Raw genomic sequence first — 17,008 nt, 5'->3', positions numbered from 1 at the left:
GAGTAAGATTCATCTGGCCATATATTGTACCTAGAGGTCCAACACACAGCATCATGTTATAAGCACCTTAACCTAAACACAGCTTTCTTCTTTGAAATATGTAGGACCCAAATAAATAAATGCTGTCAGTGACTGAGAGGCCCCTCTTTTGTTGCAAATACCAGTATTACAGGTTCTCATATGGTTTGGAGTTCCGTTCTGCTGCCCAGCAGGAAGTCAGGGATCCCAAGGGCTTTGCAGAACTCACCTCATAAAACCTTAATAAAAAGTATCCCCTCTGATGCAGTAAAATATGTAGTGGTTGGCTACGCCTCACCCCATGCACTGAGTTTCCAGAGCACGCTTTGTTCTTTCTCTAGGGACTTGTAGTCTGATTTTTCACTGTAAAATTTGGTCTCAGTGGTTTTCTGCTGCTGAGGAGCAATGTCGAAAAGAAGAGGCCATGGACTAACTGGCAGGGAAACAGAATGGTTTATGAACTATTTGTAATACTTGTCATTCTCTGCCTCCGATGGAGGTGGGAAAGAAACCGCTGTTACAGATACATCACTTGTGCCCTTTCAAGGAGCAACAGTACAATCAAACTTCCTAAATCCCCAAAAGCTAAAAGCAACGCCAGGAGACAAGACTTGGTTTTGCTGTTATGATTAATCTAAAACATGTTTTAAAAGCTTGCTGAAAAGAGGTGATAGTGAAGACTAATGTCTTCAGGCTTCTGTCACACAGTGTAAAGCTAAAGGAAAAATGAGGTTAGATAAGCAATAAAGCAAAACAATTAAAATATATCAATGACGTGATCAGTGGTGCAGTGTTCATTTAACACTGAATGTATCAGCTACAGTTTCTTATAACAGCACACTTAGTTACTCATTGATTGTACTTTTTTTATGTTGACTTTCTACCCTTCTTTACATCATTTATAACAGTGTGCTTCCCCCAGAACTCACAGGGCAGAATTTGTCCTTTGGTTGATAAGAAAGGGAGAACAATAAAAATAACCTCTGGGTTTATATTTGCCAGTTTTTCCCTTTATCTGCATAGAAACTGTGTATATAGTGCATGATCAAGAGCAGCTTCCAGATAGCACAAGGATTCAGGGGTCTTGAGCAAGGAAGAAATCTTGGCTTTTGTGGAAATGCTGCTATTACTTTATTTCTTAGGAACAGAATGGTGAGCTCATCCTTTGACTCGCAATTCTCGAGCTAACTGCTCTTCAGGTCTCCCCCAGCACACTTCTTTGCATCTAATATGAAGCGTAGAAGCACAGATTTCACACGATATCCATAAGTGTTTTGACAGATGAGATCTGGCAAATTCTTTCTGTGCTGATTTGCAATGTTAATTAGAACAAAATAAAACCTTTCCAAACTTTAGCTTCTGAGATGAAGCAACAAGTTGGAATTCCAGCACAATGGTTAATGATTCCAGCCATGTTGGAAGGAGAGGGCAGTCCTCTACATCCTGCTAAAGTGTTTGCAGTTTACCTGGGTATGTTTGCAGTATTACCTTTTGAGATCCATGTCAGTTGGGCATGGGTGGCATTGTGAGATCATTTTTGTAAAAGAACTTCTGCCTGGCAGTTTTGCTTATTCACACACCCAATTTCTTGTGCTATATGAGAGGATAAATTAGAAATGCCTGGTTTTGCACAATACACTTTGTACTATCGCACATGCAGAAAACAGTAATAAAAGAATAGTAAGCTTTTAAACCATTTATTCATTAGAATAATAATGAATATTAAAATTAGAGATGCTCAGGAGCTTGTTCTTTGACCCTTATACACTTCTTTATTAGCAGATGTGGGCATCATTACAAGGCTTGGAATAGCTACTTATCTTCTAGTCACTGCTCCTAAACAAGCCAGACAGAAATGTTATGCCTACAGTTCACTGCCATTGGGATGGTTTTGTTGCAACTTTCCCCATGAAGTTCAACATAAGGGGCATACCAAACCTATAGGGGCAACTTCGCCATCTCTTTTATAATATTTCTGTAATCTGTTATTAAAGGGTTGGGGTTTGGTTTGTTTGATGTTATATTGGTTGGGGTTTTGTTCAGTCTTTCTAAATCACTTTTCTGTGAATGTTTTATTTTGTTGGCATTGAAAACTAAGCTCAAGTTTGCAATCTGAGTAAATAGATCACATTCCTATTTGAAAGATGAGATGCAGGATATTGTTGCTGTTGTTTGCTTTGGATGATTTATGCAAGTATATTCAGGAATACAGAATGGATTTAAATTGCCAGTGTTAGAAAAGAGCTATTTGCAAACAACCTGTAGAATAGAAATTATTATAAGAAAACAGTGATTTCAGATTTTTGTTCTCTTTTCATGTAACAGTTGAATGTTTTGAAACAACCAATATAACCTTTTACTATTACATTTTTTCAGTATTACACGATAGTGCTTTTTTAATATTACAATATTATTTGATATTTCAAGATTGATATGATAGCTTGTTAAACTATTCTTCAACAGATGTTGCTGTGTTTGAGTGATTGCTTGTAGCTGAATTCCCACCAGTGAGTTTAAGGAGCTCAGATTTCCCCTCTTCTTATGCAATGTCTAACTCAAGTCCCAAATCTACTCAGCTCCCAGCTTTCTGCTTTTCAGAAGAAAAATGACAGGGGTCATTACCACAGTGGTGATTCCCTCAAAAACTTTATGGAGAAGATGTGCGGTAAGGTCTGTTTATATGTTAGTTTTCAATCCAACTGATCTATTTGAGAGGCGATATTGCTGAATGAGATGTTTGATAAAGCCATGAAGCAACAGCACTAAACTGGCACTGTAAGATTGTGGTACACACATGAGGCACAAGGGTTTGAACTGTTGGAATGAGGGTTTTTTTCAGGAAACAAGGGGTTTGCTAGATAATGAATTTAGGTTTAAATACATAGGTTTACAAGACAGTAGTTTTTTTTGGCTGGGCATCTCAGCTGTTACAGTTCTGGTATCCTTATCTAGAGCCTGAAAAAATGCTGCATTCACTAAAAAGGTGTCTGGCACATGCTCTGAGATGGTTTCCTGGTCACTTACATCCTACTTCTAGTATCTCTCCTGTTAGGAGGGAGCCCTACTCTGACCTGCCTCCACACAAGGAAATGTCTGTGTATATGAATTTCTCCCTCTTCTTTTTGCATTAGGTTGGCACTTTCCAGTCAAGGATTTAATGCTTCATAGGTGTATAAGGAAAAGCTGTTGAAAGTTGGTATTCCCCTTTTTTCTGGCTTGGCATCCCTGATGCCATTGTACTTTGGGGTGTCTCTTTCCATGGAGAAATGTTACCACCACCTTTTCTTCTGTCTGGTGGGGGATGCAGACATTGTGGATGCCTGTGAAAGCAGTCTTCTTTAAGGATTGAGCATTTGGCTAACAGCATCTTCAAATATTTAGGTAACTCTCAAGGTGGATCTGATGCAATGCCATGGAGTATGTCTTTGAGCATCATGGTGCAGAACCTAGGTTTTGTTTTAGAAAAGCAGTCATTCATCACTGTATCCCTGTCAGTAACACTGCCCTTCACTTTCCACCTATTCCTCTGTCTATAACCTTTCTGAGAAACATATGTCATAGACTTATTTATTATTTGAAAGTAAGAGATGCATCATTTTCTGCACCCAGTTGTGTTGTTAGATTGAAAACAATGCCACCTGCAGCTCTAAACACCCTCCTTTCTCATTATAACAACATCCTTAAACCCCAGTCATTTTAGGTGTTATCAAAAGATGTTATTGTAGAGATGCCTGCTGTAGTTAATGTCGCATCAGCGCTTTTATTTTAAAGATGTTTTTCTCAGGCCTGTAACTATGCCACAAAAACTTATGTGAGGCAGCCACTTCTATAAGGGGTTGTTTTGAACTGCTGGTAATTTCTGATGTTAAAGGAGCTCTGTCAAGCATTGCTAAACTTCCTAAGAATAGGAATGTCTCATTAATTAGTCTAAATGTAAATTAATGTTGAAATTCCTGCATTGTAAATGCTAAGCAATCTGCTGCAGTGCTGGAACTTTCACCAGAATACAGTGATGTCCACATTCCCAGCTGACCTTTGCCTCTAGAGAAGAGAGATGTGCTAGAAGGCCTATAGTAAGAGAAACAAACCACTGAGAGGGATAAAGCAGATAGATGTGGGACATATTTTCAGGCTTAACTTCTATGAATCAGACTGGAAAAGGATGCAAGTTGAACCTGAACTGATTTGGTTCCACTCTTGCATGAATCTAGCAGTAAACAAAGGAGTTGGTAATGACAGTCAAATATGAAATGTGTTTGATTAGTAAGCAGAAGGGCCGTTACAAATAATTTAACTCCTTTCCAAAAGCATTTTAGGCAATTGTCCTTTAGTGGTTAGAGTGGCAGACAAGCCTGACACCTGCACGTGGCTCTTTGCTGTGTGTGCAGATACCTCAGGGTTGCAGATGTGGTTCAGTCCACCACCTGTTTTTCAAAACTAAGGGTCAAAACCCGTCTGTGGAGGATACTGTAGTTTGCCTGTCATTAGATTTTTCTTATGTATTATCATCTGAGAAACCTGGGCTAAGCCACCTTCAGATCTATTAAAATGTTCAGCTGAGAAATTGCATAGTAACTGATCTCATTGCTGACTTAGTGCATTCAGGAAGAAAGAGAAGGATTACGGCAAAATACAGACTACTAAATCCTCATTTTTCCCATTAATTCCATGATTATGTCTACATTTCTGTACATAAAAGCATCAAAAGGTAGTTTTCCGTGGCACATGCTGCTTTTCTGGAAGGCAATTGGGGATGTTCAACAAAACAGGGAGATGTCATCTGTTATATGGAACTATCCGTAGTTCTTAACATCTATGTCTCTGGCTGATTACTGCAATGAGTTCTTTTGGGGGGTGATGTCCTTTTGGCTAGAGCCAAAATACTGGGGAGCAGCAGTTCTAATCTCAGTTATTACTCTGGAAGCTCTTTTCTGTTGACTATCCTGCGATTTTGAAGATTCCACTTTTGGTTAGAAACTGCTATCACATCACTTTAATTGAAGATACTTGTGTTCAGAGCCTCCACAGCTATTTCTGCAGGGCATCAAGGGGCTATGCATTGTCAGAGGCGGCCTTTTACCATAAAAGCTGTCCTGCATGGAAGTCTCTGATGCCACATCTCGGGAAGAAGGCTGTCTCTTCAGTCTTTTCTGCCTCATCAATCTGCATTGTCTAACTTGGTACATCCAGACCCGAGTTCCTAATGTTTTCCAAAAAGTGAATGAAAGGATGAGGCCACTGTTTTTCCTGTCAGCTCTACTTTGTAAAGGGCAATTAGATGTCAAACCAATTAGTTTGGGAAATACATTGAATACGTTTGTAATGTAGTTTTATGTTGATAGATCTTTGTTGTATCTACAGCGTTAGTGCAGTGGCAGAGAGCAAGACTATATTTTGAATATGATTTGGATGTTACAAAAAGCTTTTATGCTATTAATTTTATTTGTTCACAATAGAAATGTGTTTTTAACAGAAGTAAAAACCATCTTTGGCTAACAGAATGATCCTATTCAAATGAAAGTGTTGTTCCTTAAGAATAAATTGTGTGGCAAAGCTCATATTACTTTTTGGCTTTGTATTAAAGTCATCTCAAGAGCATGAGCACATCCTAATATGAATATGCATTCTGAACTTCCTTTCTCATACGCCTTGGTAAGAAATGAGATACATGCATTGCAGGAAGAGAAATATACTGCAGAGTGATATAATGTTATCCTTTAGTCCTCAGCTACAGCAGCTATACTTAACCTCCAATACAAAATGAATTACAGAGTTCAGTGAATCAGAGATCACTACGGGTCAAAGAGAAATTGCTTTAATATCATGATGGTTGTCTTTGTTCTCAGCAGATGACATATTAAAATATGCTGTGTAGTGGTTTCCAGCCATGAAATACTCTTTTGTGGAATCCCAGCCTTATGCCTAGGAGAATTTAATATTTTCCTCAGCTTTAGTGGTGGATGGCTCATGTTTTTTCTCCTGGGGCAGCACCCAGAATGTTGGGGTCCTAGAGACATCCTCCAAATGTCTGTGTAATCCAGTGGAAGGGTAGAGCTTATCCCATTGCTACCGGGTTATTTTGATTGCTTGTCTGACATTAAGCAGAACAAAAGAAAGGGCCTTGCAGAAGATTCCAAGGATGTGGGTCTTGTTCTGTTGTTCCATCAGTGATCCAATATGTGAAAATACAGACCCCAGAGACATTTGTGCTCTCTGGGTCTTTGTTTATCCCCTCATTATATCGACGTAGTGCCGCTGTCAAAAACCACCATGGTGTTTGTGTGTTATACTGGAAAAATCTTAAGAGCTCCTATAAAATTACTTTTCCATGTGAAAAAGCTTTGTTTCCACCCAGATATTATGCAGCTGTGAATATGCTTTTGTCCTGTTGCCAGCTGCTAGAATAATGTGGTCCCCGTACTATGAAAAATGAACTCAGGTGTGTAAGCTTTCTGAGAGCTCTTTTGGCTTCCTCAGTTTTTGTTAATAGGGGCCTGTATCATCAGTTCTTTTGTCAGTTCTGTGGCTTGCATTGATTAGCAAGCACACACATAGACATACAACAGATTCTGATCACTGATCCTGGAAACTGCATTAGTAACAAAGCACATTAATAATCCTCAGAATCAAGGAAGAAACAAACCATGGTAGGAGCTTGTGACTGTGGGTACTGACTTGTGTCTTATATATGAAGCATTTTAAGGAAGCCTTATCTTCAAAACCTGCTGAGCCTGAAAACAGTGCTCTTTATGTACGGGTCTGCATGCTCTAGCTGCATGTATACTGGTGCTTGTCTGGTCTCTGGTGACTTCTACAAGTTGAAATGTAAAGGGCTTGCAAATTATTTAAAAGGATACCATCCTCTTCCTGCACACTTCTCAGTAAATGCCAAAAGAGAGGAAACCCAGAGAGTTGCTAGATCTATTCTCAATCCCATGTTCTTTTTTATACTGCATTCAAGTCCCAAGTCCTATCCAGCACTATATAGAAACTTGGTAGCTTTTGAGATACTGGTGCTAAAATACTCTCCCTTAAACTTGAAGGTACCCTACTTATAAAACTCCAAATTATGGGAAGCAGCATGTAACATGTCAAACAAAGGCACAGTATACTTTATTTCTGTGTTTCTTCTGTTTTTTTTCAATATCTTATCTTCCTTTGAGGCTTTCTATTCCTCAGAAAAGAATTGTTACCATCCCTCTGTCCTATAGGAAGTACAAAGAAATTCTTGTTATTAATTGTACACAGAGGTGATTAGTTAAGCTAGAAAATGTAGACTGGATACATGTGCCTGTGTTTCTGCTGCTCTGCATTCAGATGGGCTCTCCCACTCTCTGTCCTTGTCTCTCTGCCTTCCTCCCCTCCTCCTTGACTGTCAGAATATGTGAGCAGAATCTCTAAATTCAAGTGAAAGTGCTATTACAAAGTGTGCTGAGCAAGAAGACTCAAAGCAGAGCACTCGGCTCTAACGATGCTTTGATCCCTCCCTTTGCACTGTCTTTTTAAATTAAAAGTTGCAAATATCTCTTTGGCTGAAAACATGTTCTCTCCTTCACCAAATATGTCTCATAGCTCAGGAGTCACTCTCCTGGGCTTATTTCCTGAGCTTAGTTTCAGATCAACTGATGGTAAGTTGGACTGCAAAATATGAGGCTGTGTGGCTTTGTCTGATCACCTGAAGGAGCTGCAGGAAGGTTCTCTCTCTGGCACAAGTGGCTAGACCCACCATGGGAGTGCTTTGTTTTCTGCTGCTTTTAAACCATGCCGTGCAGGCTGCTTCAGAAACAGGGAACTGAATTGTATGATTTGTCTGCTTCAGTGTAGCAAACCCTGCATCTCCATACAGAAATATTTAGATCCATTTGGTTTTCCCTTTTCTTGCTGAAAACACAGAGAGTGGTGAAGCTGACTTGCTTCTCAAGTTCCGCTGCAAAGTGGCTTTGTAAATGAAATATCAAGGCCTGCATTCTTGCTTATATAACTATTTGCATGCATTTTTTCTCCACTTTGGTCCTTAAACTTGGTTTAAAAGGCCTTCTGTAAGTGTCTGGACTTTGAAGAACTGACCGTCTGAGATTAGCTTCTTTTTGGTTTATGCATGAAATACTTTTGCAGTGCAAATGCTGCCCTCGTTTCTACCTGTGCCATACCATGACTTTCCCAGAGGTTGCACAGGTGTAAGTGGTGTCAGAGTTTGAAGCCCATGAGGCTGCCCAGCTGGTCAAAGAATCTGATCTTTGTGCTGGCAGTGCCTTTTCACTCTGTTGTGCTGTGTGGCTAATGCAAGCCTCTGCCTGAACAGGGATTCAGGTCCCTGATCCCTTCCTAAGATGCTCTAGTGCAGGATTGTGCTGTAGTGACATGTGAACCCAAGGATATGGATAACTCCCTCATACTCATCTTGGCTTCGCAGCACTGTAATAATGAAAGGCAGCTGAAAGCCTAACGTAAGCAGAGATGAGACTGAAAATCCATGCAGAGATGATCTGTTGAGTAAGAAGGTGCCATCTTCACAGTGTCGCATCTCAAGAGTAAAACTGCACATTAAATATCTCAAAAGCTACAGAAAAACAACACCTGGATATGTAACAAACTGACACGTCTATTCTGGGATGACAGCATTATGGATATAGAATCTTTCTCAGTCTGTCTCCATGATGTTTTCTTTTAGCATTCTCCCACAGCTTTCCTGGTAATCTGGGCAAATCATTTAGTTGTATTGGGTTTTTTCTTCCCAAAATGCAGAAAGCTTCTAATATTTTTCAGTTGGCTTTTCAAGATGTTTTTCATTTGGTTCCTTTACAGTAAAAATACAGTTTTACAGCCACGGACAATGCAAAAACTTCTGAAGTATTTCTGGTCAGTTCTTTTATCGGGTTTATTATTTTGAGATGGCCTCACTGTGCCCTGGTATAGATCTCATTAGCTGGTAGCTTTTCCGGTGTGAGGTGGTAGAGGGGAGGGGAGGTATTAGCTAGTCCTGCTGGCTAGTCCTGCTGACAAGGCTGCTGTCAACAGTGATTGACAGGTAGAATCAAGTCTGGATATTTCATTCTTCTAAAGTAGAAATAAAAGAAACAGGTTGAAGGCTTTCTTGGGGGAGAAGTGTCCTACCCTGGAGATTTCTTTCTCTCCCCCTGTCGCTTCTTTTTTTCTCATCTCTCCTTGTTTGTAGTCTCAGAACAGTGAACAGCAACAAATGAGCAGTTTCTGGATGTTTTCCTGATCTGTGAGGTTTTTCTCTTTGTTTGCTCCATTTTTCACAAAATTTTCACTTTTTCTTGAGCTTCTGTAGTAAACTTCAGTGATTTTCTGTAAACGGAAACATGCTGCTTTCCATCTTGTATTGGTGTAGAAAGGGGGGAGAGGAAACCCAGACCTGCTTCTCTTCCCTCAAAGATAAAGACAAGAAAAAGCCATGTGCATTTGCTGCTTTTTCTTTTTTCAGCTCCAGGACTCAGCTGTGCACTCGAGCAGCTGGTAGACATGGAAGAAGCAGGAGGGGTGGCCATCCACCACTGATCAGTGCCTGAGATGCACATGTTTGATGCTGTGGCTCTCAGTGTTACCACCATTACTCTGTTTCTAGGGAGACTGGGAAAATGAGAGTATGGTGTTGCTCACTGAGTACACAAGCATTCAAGTATACTGAATTTTCAGGTTTTCTGTGGGTTGTCAAAAGCAGGAACCTCAAACTAAACTTTTAAGTGATGAGTAAGGGCCTTTTGGTGTATTCAGCAGTTCACATGAAGAGTCAGCTGAAATCAGTGGGAACAGCTAGGTCCTCAGCAGTTTGGTAAATGAGGGCCATTACTTAAGGTAGGCTAGAAGTGTATTTAGGAGTGAGCCTCAGGGAAATCTGCCTTCCTTTTAATGATCCCTGTTTATGTACAGAGAAATGCAACCCTGATTCTAAAGAGAAGGGGAGGCATAAGTGGAAAAACTTTCCCAAAGTATTTTTCTTTCTTACATTTTCAGTTAAGGCTTTAAAAGAAATCACTGAGGTCTTCCTGTATCTGAAAAGAATGAAGGATAGCGTGTCTTTAATTATTCACTAATAAGCAGTATGTTAAAATAGATGGGTCTCTTCATCTCCTGCACCACCTCTGATAACTATCTGGTTTGTGGTAAAGGATTGTTTCTTTCTGTAGCTTCCACCAGAAACCTGTGCTGTAGCGTGCAGGGTCTCCACAGTGATTTGAGATGAAGTGCATTCTGTAACTTCCGTGTCCTCATGTCACGAGGCCAAGCATCTCACTGGATCTCTTGGTATTATAGTGCTGTATGCCTGGGAAAGCTATCATTGTGATACTGGAGTCTGGGTATATTACACATCTGCTGCTGTTCAGGTGAGCCCCCTTGAACACAGAATGAACCTTAGCATTTACTGAAGAGGCTTTAACCATGTGAGTGGTCCCATCTCTGTTAGCACAGTAAGATCCACCAGTTTAAGTCACAGCATTTACTTAAATGCTTTGCTAGGTTAGGTCTATACATCACAGTGACAAGATTTTTGAAGGGGCTAACGCTGTTCTGAGAAGTCTTTGTGAAACTATTTAGTTCATAGACATTTTTAGAATCTTAAATGTCAGAGTAGGAGCGCAGCAGCTTGGTGCTGGGAAGGAAATGAAGTAGGATTGGATCAATGCAGCCTAGGTTTGTTTTGTCACACACCTGCTTTATCTAAGATTATCGAAGCCAACAGCAATGATATCTCTTCAGCTCCTGTCACTAGGCAGATCAGTGGATATGTCCCAGCTGTTTGGCCTCAGATTTCCCTGTCTCTGCTGGAATATAGCAGTGATCTAAAACCCTAAGACAAGACAGAAGGGTTTCTTGTCTGTCTGAGACAAGTTGGCACAAGATAAAATATTGTGGACCTCCTCGCTGAGAAAATAGTAGCCAAAACTGCAGAGTGGCTGCTACAAGATGGAGTGGGGAGGTAATGAAAGGCAGCCAGAGGTGGCTGTAGCATAGCATATAAATTGACTTAAAACAGGGCAGAAGGATTGAAGGACTTTCCCAGAGTGAATGATTTCATAGATTATGGATTTAGGCAGCAGTTTATTTAAACATTAAAACTCTGAATGAAGCAAGTTACCCTGAAGAAAAATGTGTCAGGTATAGAACTTGTTACAGCTAACTGGTTAGCCTCTGAGGACTTTGTAAACTGTCCAGATATATTTATTACAGAAAATATTTTCTGGAGGAAAAGATAGACTGTTTCCCCCTCCAGAGGATACCACGGTATTTTCTGATGTGAGTGCTTGAATTCTGCGGTTTGTTATCATTACAGTTTCTGGATGACTGTGCTCAAGAGTTGTTAACAACCTCTCTCTGTTTGCCAGGGAAAGAGAATAAAAAATAACAACTCCAAGAAAAGAAAAACTGCTGCAACAGTAAATAGCAGCAGTTGTTTCATTACTGATGCAGACATATTATTATACTTAGTGCTAGCTCTGAGGAGTGCCCCACAGCGGTATAGAAGCCGCTTAGAAGGACCTGTCATTCAGCCATGGAAGGGGGCTTTAGGAGAAGCAATGACAGAGGGTATTCCTACATTCCTGATGGCTCCTAGCAGTCTGTGCATAATATACCCCTCAGATTTCTGTTTACTGCCAAACAAGACTGGTAAAATAAAAGTCATCAGTCAGTACTGGGAGAGATTATGAAGAGTACTTTATACTTAGAAAGGACCAATTCTTCAGTCCTTTAAAGAGCAAAAGGAAGGGTTGTAGGAGAAACAAGAGAAACAGGCACTCTCGACCCTGATGTCAGGGATAAAGGCAGGCCTGTCCAGAGGCTCCATGTGTGCTCTGCTATTGTTAGGAGTGTTGGTTTTATCTCTTGTCTATGTATTCCCCGTTCCGACACTAACAGACCAAGCTGACTCCCATCTAACGTGATACAGCTTGAAGTTGCCTCCATATGTGTGTGTATGCATTCGTGTTGGAGAGGAGAAGGTCTGGCTAGGCAATTTTGAATATCAAGATCAAATTTAACACCTAAAATCCTCAGTTATTTCTATTATTTTCACGGCTAGATGATTTGTGGAGGCTAATGAGCCCATCTCCTCAGCTGTAACTAGCATAAAATGGTTTCCCAGGTTTTGAAATCTAGGCTCAAATAGTTCCTCACGTCCATTTCTATCATTACCCTGCAACTCTTTTCCTGCTCCTCCTTCCTTTCTATTCACCTTTGCCTCCCAAATGTTAATCTTAACAGTGTTTTTCCTGTTTGTCAAACACAAGTCCCTTCACTTCCAACCCCCGGTGAAGAGCAGCAGCACTGCCCCTCAGAACCATGTCCTAGCGGTCTCACAACAGCCCGCCTGCATGTCACATGATGAATGTGAGATTCCTCAAGCACAGCTCAGCCCTGTACACTTCCACTCCAAGAAGCAGTTCTTACCTGAAATGTGATTATGGTTTGCATGAGAAAGTTGGTTCCCAAGCTGTAGAAAATGCTTTAAACTGTGTCTTTCAAAATGATCTTTCTGTCCTCTCATAAGCTTTAGCCCAGTGCTTTCCAGATGATATTCAGGCAGAATTCAAAAACGGGGCACTGGTCTTGAATGTTATGCTGTATGGAGGTAAACAGTTAAGATTTGTGTCCTGAACAGGAAGGCCACATTCATTTCTGTGTAACGCTTCATTCATGGTAGAAGTCTAATACTCAGCTACTGCTGGTCATACCTCCTTGGCACTGCTTGCAAATAGGACTGTATCACACACATCTGGAACCCAAGACAAGTTCAGTCAGTGTGGGAAGTGTTCACAAGTAGCAGCCTTTCACAACAGTTCAATCCTTGTTTGCATTGTTTTCAAACATTTTGCATATACATTTTGTTTCCTGCTTTTAAAAGACCTCCAGAATGAGTAATGGTCAGCAGTTCACTGCACAGAGGGAATAGGAACAGCAAATGAGTTATTAGCACTGCAACACCTGCAGTTCATGTGAGTTGAGTGGACAGAAAATGTGCAGTTAGCATACAGATTAGAAGTGCTCGTTATTTTGGAGCTATAGCTAGTTTGGGTTAGCTTACTGCCAGGAAGTGCTCTTAATGGCGTGCCTACTGTCCAGCTTGTGTGGTTGCTTTCCCCTGGTTAGCAAAACCAGTCACACACACAACCCCCACACCTCCAAATTGCACCACTCGGGATTTCCGAGGATTGCATTTCTTTGTTGTGTGTTTGTGTAAGTGGGCACCAGGTCCAGGTGTGTATTGCTGTGGGCATAGCTGCCCAAGAGTTCAGCTGCATGAGTACATGGCTTGCTACCTTAAACCAGACTGAAGTATGTCCTTCACTGCTAAATAGACATAATACCGTGAACGCCGCATCAATAATTGCTGACTGTCCCTAAAGCAACTACTGTAAAGCCGATAAGAATGGTGTTAAGGTTCATTTCAAAGGAAGAAACATAGAATCATAGAATAGTTAGGGTTGGAAAGGACCTTAAGATCATCTAGTTCCAACCCCCCTGCCACGGGCAGGGACACCTCACACTAAACCATCTCACCCAAGGCCTCGTCTAACCTGGTCTTGAACACTGCCAGGGATGGAGCATTCACAACCTCCCTGGGCAACCCATTCCAGTGCCTCACCACCCTAACAGGAAAGAATTTCTTCCTTATATCCAATCTAAACATCCCCTGTTTAAGTTTTAACCCATTACCCCTTGTCCTGTCACTACAGTTCCTAGTGAAGAGTCCCTCCCCAGCATCCCTATAGCCCCCCTTCAGATACTGGAAGTCTGCTATGAGGTCTCCACGCAGCCTTCTCTTCTCCAGGCTGAACAGCCCCAACTTTCTCAGCCTGTCTTCATACAGGAGGTGCTCCAGTCCCCTGATCATCCTCATGGCCTCCTCTGGACTTATTCCAACAGTTCCATGTCCTTTTTACGTTGAGGACACCAGAACTGCACACAGTGCTCCAGGTGAGGTCTCACAAGAGCAGAGTAGAGGGGCAGGATCACCTCCTTCAACCTGCTGGTCACGCTCCTTTTGATGCAGCCCAGGATACAGTTGGCTTTCTGGACTGCAAGCGCACACTGAAGCCAGCTCATGTTCATTTTCTCATCAATGAACACCCCCAAGTCCTTCTCTGCAGGGCTGCTCTGAATCTCTTCTCTGCCCAACCTGTAGCTGTGCCTGGGATTGCTCCAACCCAGGTGTAGGACCTTGCACTTGGCATGGTTAAACTTCATGAGGTTGGCATCAGCCCACCTCACAAGTGTGTCAAGGTCCCTCTGGATGGCATTCCTTCCCTCCAGGGTATCAGCTGAACCACACAGCTTGGTGTCATTGGCAAACTTGCTGAGGGCGCACTCAATCCCACTGTCCATGGCAGCGACAAAGATGTTAAAACAAGACCAGTCCCAACACCAATCCCTGAGGGACACCACTCATTACTGCAAGAGGGCACTTTACCGTCCTGTCTGTGACCTGTACAGAAAGCCATCTCAGCATAATAAAGGTATTGCGGGATTTACAGTCCCTGAGCAGTTTGAGCAGTTTGAGCAGTTTGGGTTGGTTAGATTCGTAAAGTAGGCTTGATTCTTTTTTCTCCCTTGTGCTGCTGGGAAGCATAAACTTTTGTACTAACCCTCTATTTTATCATAATAATACTTTTAATTTTACTTAATTCTGATTTATCTTGGTAAATAATGGTTTTCTGGGAAGGCAGGGAACAGAGAACACCAAAGAAGACCAACTAAAACATCTCTGTCACATCTATACCACCTTAAATTTCTGGTAGATACTCTACTGCAATTCCACATCCCCGGAGCTTTTGTGGCTTAAATATTTAAACAATAAAAATTACTAAAGCTCTAAGAATGATGTCTCATGATATTCAGTGACCTGAAGATAAGCTGTATCAGCCCTCAAGAAGGTAAAGGAAAAACTTGCATGTAGAAGGTAAAGAAATATAGTCTTACTAAAACTCTGTAAGTGAAATCACCCTTAAGATTCTCTCATGCTAGGATATGTTATCTGACAGGCCAGTTCTGGAAAATGCCTGTTGTCTTAAGTAATTAAGGTACGTTTTTGACAGGACGGATCTCTCATAACCAAAGCAAGCTGTACACAAGCTAATAATTTAATTTTTCCAAGCAAAGCTAACTATTCTGTGCAAAAAAGACCTGTCACAGGAAAATGTCAATGTAGCAGAGGAGCTGGGAGTCAGTTGGACTGCGTTTTGAGGCAGACATCTTAAAACTAGCTTGTATGTCTACCTGACTGTATGTACAAAGCTTCAGCCCAGGAGAATATGGTCTCTTTGTACATTTTTGCACATTGCAAAAGTCGCTGATGCTGTCCTCTTCATGTGAGAGGAATGTAGAACATGGTGATTTTTTAACCTAAAAGCACTTACCACTGTATTCTTTTGCAGCTGGAGTACTTGGCATTTTCAGTTTAAACGAAGAGAAGGAAAATGATATTAGAAAGCATCCTGTGTATTTTAGACATGTACATTACAGTGGCAGAGTGGGTTCATTGGGACTTTATGGGCACATTATTTGTGATGAGTTATTTGAAAGGCTATGTTGGCTTTTGTGCAGACTAAACTCTGGCTTTGTTGTGGAGCTCAATTGGCACTGCTGGGTGATCTCTCCTGGGCTGGGTTGGCCCAATGGCTGGCTACACCTTGATGTACCTTTCCCAGGACTATCTCCTTTATAGCCTTACTCCAAAGGTTTAATACTGTATAGCAAAGCAGCCTACATTTATTCCTAGGATGTTATAGGACCTAGAGATTGAAATCACGCCCCGACAACATGATGTGAATGGGAAGAAACAGCAGGGACAGAGGTGGGGAGGGGCTGGGGATCCTCCACTTGGAATTTGTATATGATGCAAATCTTCTGCTTCTTCTTACAAAGAAATAACTGAGAGATGCTGCAGCACACTCTGCCATCTCTGGGGAGGAGGACTCATGCTTAAGGTGATGGAAAAGTTATTGTCTCTGTTTCCCACAGTTTGCTGTTGGATTGGCACCCTTTGCAGAAGGGATGCTCCCTAAACTGTGTTGGTGTGTGTGTGTTGTGGTTTTTTACTGTTGATTCAAAAACCAAACCCAAAACAGTGAACCGCAACAAAGTTCTTTTGTCTTGGGTTCAAGAGTGCTGCAGCAATTATGACCAGCAGCATTGGTTGGTGTCACACTAAGCCATACCCTGCATAGAAAGCAGCCCACTGTGGTAGCACTCGCGCAGTCCATGCATTAAACCCTGCAGATATGCTGCCAGAGGGTATTTTATGCTTCTGCTGTCCTTTGGAAATTGCTCTTTCATCTGTCCTGTGTTGAAGTGTAAGGAAATGGATTTGCTCAGTCATTTCTCTGTTGAAAAATTATGGCATATTGAGTCATGTAATATCATAATCTAAGCTTGTCATAGCATAAATTTCAAAATCATATATTTTCAGTCAACACCTTGCTATAAATTTGAAAAGCAATTACTCACCTCTTCTGTTAAGCAGGAAGGTAAGGTCTGACAGTCTTTGGGAAGGAGGATGAGAAACCCACTGCTTATGGAAGAGATCCTAGCATTCCTCTGCTTTAAATAGTCAGTGAATTTGAGTTCTAGTAGCAAGACCTAGTTTAGAACCTGGGCTTGGCTGCGCTTGGTACTGAGTCTTTTTTGCACAGGCAGCCCAGTTCCCCTGTGCCCCAGTGAGCAGTTGCCCCAGCACTGTTTGGTTAAGTGCAACTCAAACTGAGGCCCATATGCAAGGAGAATCCCAGATGGCTCTGTGCAGCTACGTTTGTGCAGTTATTTATTTATTCTTTGCTGTGTCCCTCAGTGGAGCTGTGTTTTCCAGTTACACCTGCTTTTTAACCCTTCCTTCCTCAATAGAGTAACCAGATGGTGATTTGCATTTCCCAGGGGAACAGCAGCAGTGAAGGCTAACGCTGGAGTCTTTAGTTCTTCCTGAGCATCCCTCCTCTGCCTGTGCATTGCTGGGCACCTAAACCAGCTGCAGACA

Source organism: Pezoporus flaviventris, unplaced genomic scaffold (genome assembly GCF_033815535.1).
Source record: "Pezoporus flaviventris isolate CSIRO_AGI_PZ_B2104156 unplaced genomic scaffold, CSIRO_AGI_Pfla_v1 ptg000006l, whole genome shotgun sequence".
Taxonomy (NCBI): Eukaryota; Metazoa; Chordata; class Aves; order Psittaciformes; family Psittacidae; genus Pezoporus; species Pezoporus flaviventris.
The sequence above is the reverse complement of the archived record's forward strand: the minus strand, read 5'-3'. Positions refer to the sequence as shown.